At 51.6% G+C, this 8,543-nt stretch overlaps 2 non-coding genes across 2 annotated transcripts; both read right to left on the bottom strand.

Moving 5' to 3' along the window:
* Nucleotides 1–4,125: 4,125 nt before the first annotated feature.
* On the bottom strand, nt 4,126–4,198 carry TRNAW-CCA. The gene has a single exon. It is a non-coding gene; the product is annotated as a tRNA-Trp (tRNA).
* Nucleotides 4,199–5,379: 1,181 nt separating this feature from the next.
* On the bottom strand, nt 5,380–5,451 carry TRNAW-CCA. The gene has a single exon. It is a non-coding gene; the product is annotated as a tRNA-Trp (tRNA).
* Nucleotides 5,452–8,543: the final 3,092 nt, after the last annotated feature.

Raw genomic sequence — 8,543 nt, 5'->3', positions numbered from 1 at the left:
AGTAGACACGGGGTTTCACCGTGTTAGCCAGGATGGTCTCGATCTCCTGACCTCGTGATCCGCCCGTCTCAGCCTCCCAAAGTGCTGGGATTACAGGCTTGAGCCACCGCGCCCGGCTTGGCCTCATCCCTTTCATTCTCCATACCAAACTTATCCAACCCTCAGCCTGTGGGCTGCATGTGGCAGGACGACTTTGAATCCAATCCAACACAAATTCGTAAACTGTATTAAAACGTGACGAGATTTTTTTGCGATTTTTTTTTTTTTTTTTTTTTTTGCTCATCAGCTATTTTTAGTGTTTGTGTATTTTATGTGTAGCCCAAGACCATTCTTCTTCCAATGTGGCCCAGGGAAGCCAAGAGATTGGACAACCCTGCACTGTATTTATTGAATATCTGTTTGTGAAGGCTGTGCATCTGGATGTCAGACTTGCTAATGAAAAATTAAATGGAAGCCATGTTTTGGGTACAGCCCTAGGCCAACCACGCACAGCCACATAAGGCATCTAAAATACACTGATTTCTCCCTTGAGTTCAGGAGTTGGAGACTGCAGTGAGCTATGATGGCACCACTACACTCCACCCTGGGTGACACTGCGAGACCCTGTCTCTCTTAAAAACAACAGGCCTGGCGCGGTGGCTCACGCCTGTAAATCCCGGCACTTTGGGAGGCCGAGGCGGGCGGATCACGAGGTCAGGAGTTCAAGACCACCCTGGCCAACATAGTGAAACCCCATCTCTACTAAAAATACAAAAATTAGCCAGGCATGGTGGCGCGTGCCTGTAGTCCCAGCTACTTGGGAGGCTGAGGCAGGAGAATCGCTTGAACCCGGGAGTTGGAGGTTGCAGTGAGTCGAGATGGGGCCACTGTACTCCAGCTTCGGCAACAAAGTGACATATCGTTTCAAAAACAACAACAGCAACAACAATTCCTTATTTCCCTGAAAAGTGTGCGCTGACCAGGAAGGAAGGTTTTTTTCTCGTCCGCATGATAAACGGAACCAATCAGCCACAGATGCAAGGCTGATCTAGCTCGACTTACCCTAGAAGGAATGCAAGTTGATAATGGCCAATTACAATCAAGATCACTGCACTTCCTCATTTAGCTTTCTAAGCTGCCATTGGAACAATCTGCCAGCTGTTCCGCTGCCTGCACAATAAACTCAAAACTTTAACTGGACGGGATTGTTAACTTTTGAGAAATTCCTAAATGCTGCTTCTTCACAATCACGTGAACACCTTCCACTAACAACCACGCCTCATCTCCCAGTCTAACAAAACCAAGCCCCGGCGTTCACCAGCCATTCATTCTTCGGACTTTGCTCCTCTCGCTGCTGAAGACTTGACACAGCCGAAAATACTCAAAAGCCGGTGCCACGGGTCCCGAGAGCTGCCGCACAGGCCCGGGAGCGTCCCCTGAGAGCCGGGGGTCTCCGCAGTGGCCTCCCCCAAGCACCCACGCCCCCCACAACACTCGCTTCCTTCTCCCCAAACCTGCTGATGCCTCCGAATCTCCGCCGCGCCGCCTCCACCAGGTGCGGCCGCGGGGCTGGGCTCTCCTCTCGGGGTTCCCAGGCCCGACCCGGGGTCTGTCTGGTTCTTGCCCCTCGGCGAACCACCCCTTGCCCGAGCAACGGGCACAACCACCCTGGCAGCCTCAGAGGCTCTCGCTGGCTCCACCTGCGCTCGCCGAGCGAAGTGTCCCCAGCAGCGGCCCCTCTAGGACCGCGGAGGCTTCGCGACTCTCTTGTCAGACAAAGAGAGTGGCGCCCGCGCGAGTGGGCCCGAACCAATCGACGGCCGCCCTCCCGCCCAGACCAATCAACGGCCGCAGACAGCACCCGGAGAGTCACGTGACGGACAGGGCCCCGCCCCTCCTGTTAATCACAACATAATTTGCAATTATTCTATGATTCAGGACCGACACAATTCGTTTCTTTGGCTGTGTGTTTGTGGAGGGGAGAAAGGTTATCAGAGGAAGGAAGAAAAATGGGCCAGGCGCGGTGGCTCACGCCTGTAATCCCAGCACTTTGGGAGGCAGAGGCGGGCGGATCACGAGGTCAAGAGACTGAGACCATCCTGGCCAACATGGTGAAACCCCGATTCTACTAAAAATACAAAGAAATTAGCAGGGCATGGTGGCGCGCGCCTGTAGTCCTAGCTACTCGGGAGGCTGAGGCAGGAGAATCACTTGAACTCGGGAGGCGGAGCTTGCAGTGAGCCAAGATCCCGCCACTGCACTCCGGCCGGGGCGAAAGGGCAAGACCCCTTCTAAATAAAAAAAAAAAAAAAAAAATTAGATTTTAATTAAAGGGATAATTGTGTGGCTTATGTAAATTACCCCCAAATACAATTTTAATGTGAGTAAGGAGTTAATTTTTCCTTTTTTTTTTTTGAGACGGAGTCTGGCTTTGTTGACCAGGCTGGAGTGCAGTGGCACGATCTCGGCTCACTGCAAGCTCCACCTCCCGGGTTCACGCCATTCTCTTGCCTCAGCGTCCTCAGTAGCTGGGGCTACAGGCGCCCGCCACCATGCCCGGCTACCTTTTTGTGTGTGTTTTTAGTAGAGATGGGGTTTCACCATGTTGGCCAGGCTGGTCTTGAACTCCTGACCTCAAGTGATCCGCCTGCCTCAGGCCTCCCAAGTTTGTTTGTTTTTTACTTCTTCTAAAACAACAAAACAGGCCGGGCGCGGTGGCTCAAGCCTGTAATCCCAGCACTTTGGGAGGCCGAGACGGGTGGATCACGAGGTCAGGAGATCGAGACCATCCTAGCTAACACAGTGAAACCCCGTCTCTACTAAAAAATACAAAAAAAAAAAACTAGCCGGGTGAGGTGGTGGGCGCCTGTAGTCCCAGCTACTCCGGAGGCTGAGGCAGGAGAATGGCATAAACCCAGGAGGCGGAGCTTGCAGTGAGCTGAGATCCGGCCAGCCACTGCACTCCAGCCTGGGCGACAGAGCTAGACTCCGTCTCAAAAAAAAAAAAAAAAAACAGGACACATCTGCAGAACGTGCAGGTTTGTTACATGTGCCATGGTGGTTTGCTGCACCTATTGACCCGTGCTCTAAGTTCCCTACCGGTACCCGGCACTCCCCAACAGGCCCAGGTGTGTGTTGTTACCCTCTCTGTGTCCATGCGTTCTCAGTATTCAACTCCCATTTGTGAATGAGAACATGCTGTGTTTGGTTTTCTGTTCCTGTGTTAGTTTGCTGAGGCTGATGACATCCAGCTTCATCCATGTCCCTGCAAAGGACAGGATCTCATTCCTTTTAATGGCTGCTTAGTATTCCATGATGTGTATGTACCACATTTTCTTCATTCAGTATACCATTGATGGGCATTTGGATTGGTTCCATGTCTTTTATTGTATTTTATTTTATTTTATTTTATTTTTTTGAGGTGGAGTCTCGCTCTGTCGCCCGGGCTGGAGTGCAGTGGCTGGATCTCAGCTCACTGCAAGCTCCGCCTCCCGGGTTTAGGCCATTCTCCTGCCTCAGCCTCCCGACTAGCTGGGACTACAGGCGCCCGCCACCACGCCCGGCTAGTTTTTTGTATTTTTTAGTAGAGACGGGGTTTCACCGTGTTAGCCAGGATGGTCTCGATCTTCGGACCTCGTGATCCGCCCTTCTCGGCCTCCCAAAGTGCCAGGATTACAGGCTTGAGCCACCGCGCCCGGCGCCCGGCCGGTTCCATGTCTTTGCTATTGTAAATAGTGTTGCAATAAACATATGTGTGTTGGTGGAGCACAGTGGCTCACGCCTGTAATTCCAGCACTTTGGGAGGTCAAGGCAGGCAGATTACTTGAGATCAGGAGTTTGAGACCAGCCTGGTCAACACGGTGAAACCCCATCTCAAGTAAAATACAAAAATTAGCCAGGCATGGTGGCAGCAGTATGTAATCCTAGCTACTCAGGAGGCTGAGGCAGGAGAATCGCTTGAACCCAGGAGGCGGAGTCTGCAGTGAGCCAAAATTGTGCCATTGTCCTCCAGCCTGGGAGACAGAGTGAGACTCTGTCTCACAAATAAATAAATAAATAAACTGTGCCATTGTACTCCACCCTGGGCAACAGAGTGAGACTCTGTAAATAGATTGTGTCATTGTACTCCCGCCTGGGAGACAGCTGTGACCCTGACATGATTTGAACACGCAAACCTTCTGATCTGGAGTCAGATGCACTACCATTGTGCCACAAGGTCTTGGAAATGTAAGTTTTTTGTGCTTTAGATGGACCCTATTTCAGCAGTTGTCAGGTGTAGTGACCAGTATAGTTTTTTTACTATCCTTTAATTAATTAATTAATTAATTAAAAATACAAGAGATGGGGTCTTGCTGTGTTGCCCAGACTGGTCTCAAACTCTTGGGCTCAAGCGATCATCCCATCTCGGACTCCCAAAGTTCTGGGATTACAGGCATGAGCCATCCCGCCTGACTCCTGTTTGCTTTAACAGAGAATGGGAACACTCAGTGCTCCAGGTTCGAGACATTTGAACAGAGGGAAAGCAGTGAGGTCAGGCCTGGCCACCTCTAGGCAGAGGACAAGGAACTCAGTCCAGCAGGTCGTTCCAGGAATACGAACGTGGGGAGGGAGCCGGATGACAGGTGAGGCCAGCGCAGTACTGTAGGAGCCGCTCGGGGAAGACTATTGACTTCCTCCTCGTTTATTTTGAATAAAGTTTTGTCCTAGTGGCGCTTGAACTTCAAATGCTGGAGATCAGGCTGCACCACCAACGCTTTTCCAAGGACAGCAGCCCCCCCCAGGGTGGGCGGGTAGTTTTTGGATTGGGAAGGCAACTATTTCCTGAGCTCTGAACCGTTTTATTTTTTCAGTTAGAGACAGCGTCTCACCTTGTCACCCAGGTTGGAGTGTAGTGGCACAATGATAGCTCACTATAGTCTTGACCTCCCGCACTCAAGGGATCCTCCCGCCTCAGTCTCCTAAGCAACAGCTGCGACTACAGGTATGTGCCACCACAACTGGCATTGTCGTTTTTGTTTTTGTTGTTTCGTTTTGCTTTTTTGAGAGACAGTTTTGCTACGTTGCTCAGGCTCGTCTTGAACTCCTGGGCTCAAGCAATCCGCCCGCCTCAGCCTCCCAAAAGTGCTCCTGCACTGTTTTAAGGTTCTATCTGAAGTCCTGTGAATGTACTATCTGAAGCACAGTCCCGATAAATCCTGCTACAGATGTGAACAGCACGACCTAAATATTGGCTCTGAATTTTTCCTCACACTTTAGCTAAGGTGCTGGTCCACTGCTGAAGTACCTACGCAAAGAAATCTTTAGGGATAAAGAACAGAAAATACAGTGTCCAAGGTTGAGAGTTAGCGGCAAGACGTCTATATAACTCCTGGTGGCTAAAGAAAGGGATGCTCATATGTTTGACCCCGACGTGATTTGAACACGCAACCTTCTGATCTGGAGTCAGACGCGCTACCGTTGCGCCACGAGGTCTTGGAAGTGTAAGATTTTTGTGCTTTAGATGGACCCTATTTCAGCAGTTGTCAAGTGTAGCGACCAGTATAGTTTTTTTTTACTATCCTTTTATTATGGTTTGGGATTGACCAAGAGTTCTTTCCCTTTTGTAATGCAGCTATTCGGAGGGAAGTGTAAAAGTAAACAAAACAGCATAGAAACAGATGCCACCACGGGATTCGGAAATAATCCTCTTCTCATTAGGGAAAATTCACCTCCCTCAGGCTATGGAGTCTCCTAAGGAGAAACGTATGGGAAGCCACAGTGGAAAATGAGAAAGCGCAGTTTAGCGAGAAGGCTGGGGCGGGGTTGTGAGGGATTCGGATTGTCTTCTCCCCAGCCCTCTGCATGGGAAACACTAAGAATTTGCACGTGAGTCCGATCAACCAAAGTGTACTATGTTCAGGCCGGGCGCGGTGGTTTACTCCTGTAATCCCAGCACCTTGGGTGGCCAAGGCTAGGCAGATCACCTGAGGCCAGGAGTTCGAGACCAGCCTGGCCAACATGGTGAATCCCCATCTCTACTAAAAATATAAAAATTAGCCAGGCGTGGTGGCGGGCGCCTGTAATCCCAACTACTCGGGACGCAGGAGAATCGCTTGAACCCAGGAGGCGGAGGTACAGTGAGCCGAGATCGTGCCATTGCACTCCAGCCTGGGCCACAGAGCTAGACTCCGCCTCAAAAAAAAAAAAAAAAAGTATATTTGGAATAATCTGCTCCCTCCGACCCACCCCCACCTTCCCTGAAACAACCCCAGTTCGTTAACTAAAACCTTGGCATTTATAAGTATACCATCACAGCTCCTGCGCCCTCAGCCCTTCCATCTGGCCCAGGGGATCCGGCATCGCGTCGCTTCCCTCCGGCCTCTTCCCGGGGCCTCCCAGGATTCCAGTGTGCGGATCCTGGGCTCTGGCGGCTCCTGCGTCCCCGCGAGTGTCCAGTGCCCTCGTGGGGAAAAGACGGGGGCGCGGGTGCCACCGGCCACTCCTGACTTTCGCTGCTCTCCTGCGCGGCCCACGGAGCAGCGGCCCCCTCGGCTTCCCCTCCCACAGCCCTCAAGTCCATCAGCACCCGGAGGCTGCCTCTTCCCGGACACAGTGCAGTCAGGTCTCTTCCGTCCCTCGTAGTCTTCCAGGTCCCCTTCTCGCACCTCTGTAGAAGGCGCGCGCTGCCCGCCCTCTACGCCCTCCCCTCCCAGAACAGACCTTAAATTAGACCCTCAGGCCAGACTTGGCACCGCTGAGTCAAACAAAGCGTAGTAGCCCAGTGAAACTTACGATTCCCTAGGTGGACCAGGAAGGTCCCCAGCCCGGATTCCTGCCCCACGGAGGACCTGATACCTGGGGTCCAGTAGACCCCATCCCTGATCCCTCCTGCGGGGCCATCTGCCCCAGCTCCGGGGAGTGGGAGTTACATAGGTCCTGGGGCAATGGGCAGAGTTTTCCCTGGGGGTTCAGTTGCTTAGGGACGCAGCCCAAGGCGGGTTATAAACTTCTAAGACTACATTATACTTGCATTATACAGTGGATGGTCAACACGCACCGCACCGCAAGGAGAAAGTGAAATAAACTTTTGAAGACAGTTCAAGGGCGCATGGAACTGTTGAAACACTCCGACTGCGCTACACTACTATATTCGCCGGGGTTTCTTTGTTTGGAGACAAGTTCTCACTCCATCGCCCAGGCTGCAGTGCTGTGGCCCCATCTCTGCTCACTGCAACCTCCGCCTCCCAGGTTTAAGCAATTCTCCTGCCTCAGCCTCTGGAGTAGCTGGAATGACGGGCGCACATCACCAAACTTGGCTACTTTTTGTATTTTTAGCAGAGATGAGGTTTCACCATATTGACCAGGCAGGTCTTGAACTCCTGACCTCAGGTGATCTGTGCACCTTGGCCTCCCAAAGTGCTGGGATTACAGGCGTGAACCACCGCGGCCAGCCTGGTTTTTTGTTTATTTGTTTTGTTTTGTTTTTCCCAGACGAAGTCTGGCTCTGTCGCCCAAGCTGGAGGGCAGTAGCTTGACCTCCGCTAACTGCAACCTCCACCTCCTGGGTTCAAGTGATTTTCCTGCCTCAGCCTCCCAAGTAGCTGGGATTACAGCACCCGCCACCACGCTCAGCTAATTTTTTTCCTATTTTCACCATGTTGGCCAGGCTGGTTTTAAACTCCTGACCTCAAGTAATCTGCCCACCTCTGCCTCCCAAAGTGCTAGGATTACATGCGTGAACCACCGCACCCGGGCTTTTTTTTTTTTTTTTTAACCATTTTTAATTCCCACTGGAGATGCTGGCCATGCTTCCACACACCTATAATTGTATATGTGAGTGGGAGAAGGGGAGTAGACATGGACCAACCCCACAATGGCACCTCTGAAACAAGAAATGTAGCGGAATGAACTGAACGAGGGTGGTGGTGACTGCAAGACCTGCTCTCCAGGCTGTTTTAAAAATCGGAGGCCAGGCGGGCAGTGTCTCACGCTTGTAATCCCAGCACTTTGGGAGGCCGAAGCGGGCGGATCACGAGGTCAGGAGTTCCAGACGAGTCTGGCTAACATAATGAAACCCCGTTTCTACTAAAAATACAAAAAATAGCCGGGTGTGGTGGCGCGCGCCAGTAATCCCAGCTACTCCGGAGGTTGAGGCAGGAGAATCGCTTGAACCTGGGAGGGCAGAGGTTGTGGTGAGCAGAGATCACACCATTGCACTCCAGCCTGGGCAACGGACCGAGACTCTGTCTAATAAACAAACAAACAAATAAATAAATAAAATAAAATAAATCATAATTGAAGTAGGCCGGGCAGTGTGGTTCATGCCGGCAATTCCAGTACTTTGGGAGGCGAGGTGGGAGGAATGCTCGAGGCCTGGAGTTGAAGGCCAGTCTGGGCAACATAGAGAGATCTCTTCTCTACAAAATATAATTAGCTGGGCATGGTGGTGTGTGTGTACCTGTTCTTCCAGCTACTTCGGAGGTGGAGGAAGAACGCTTGAGGCCCAGGAGTTCAAGACCAACCTGAGCAAAATTGAGAGCCTCTACTTCCACTCCCCACCACACTGTTTCCACCAAAAAAAAAAA

This window comes from Piliocolobus tephrosceles, unplaced genomic scaffold (assembly GCF_002776525.5).
Source record: "Piliocolobus tephrosceles isolate RC106 unplaced genomic scaffold, ASM277652v3 unscaffolded_16091, whole genome shotgun sequence".
Classification (NCBI taxonomy): domain Eukaryota; kingdom Metazoa; phylum Chordata; class Mammalia; order Primates; family Cercopithecidae; genus Piliocolobus; species Piliocolobus tephrosceles.
The sequence above is the reverse complement of the archived record's forward strand: the minus strand, read 5'-3'. Positions and strand labels throughout refer to the sequence as shown.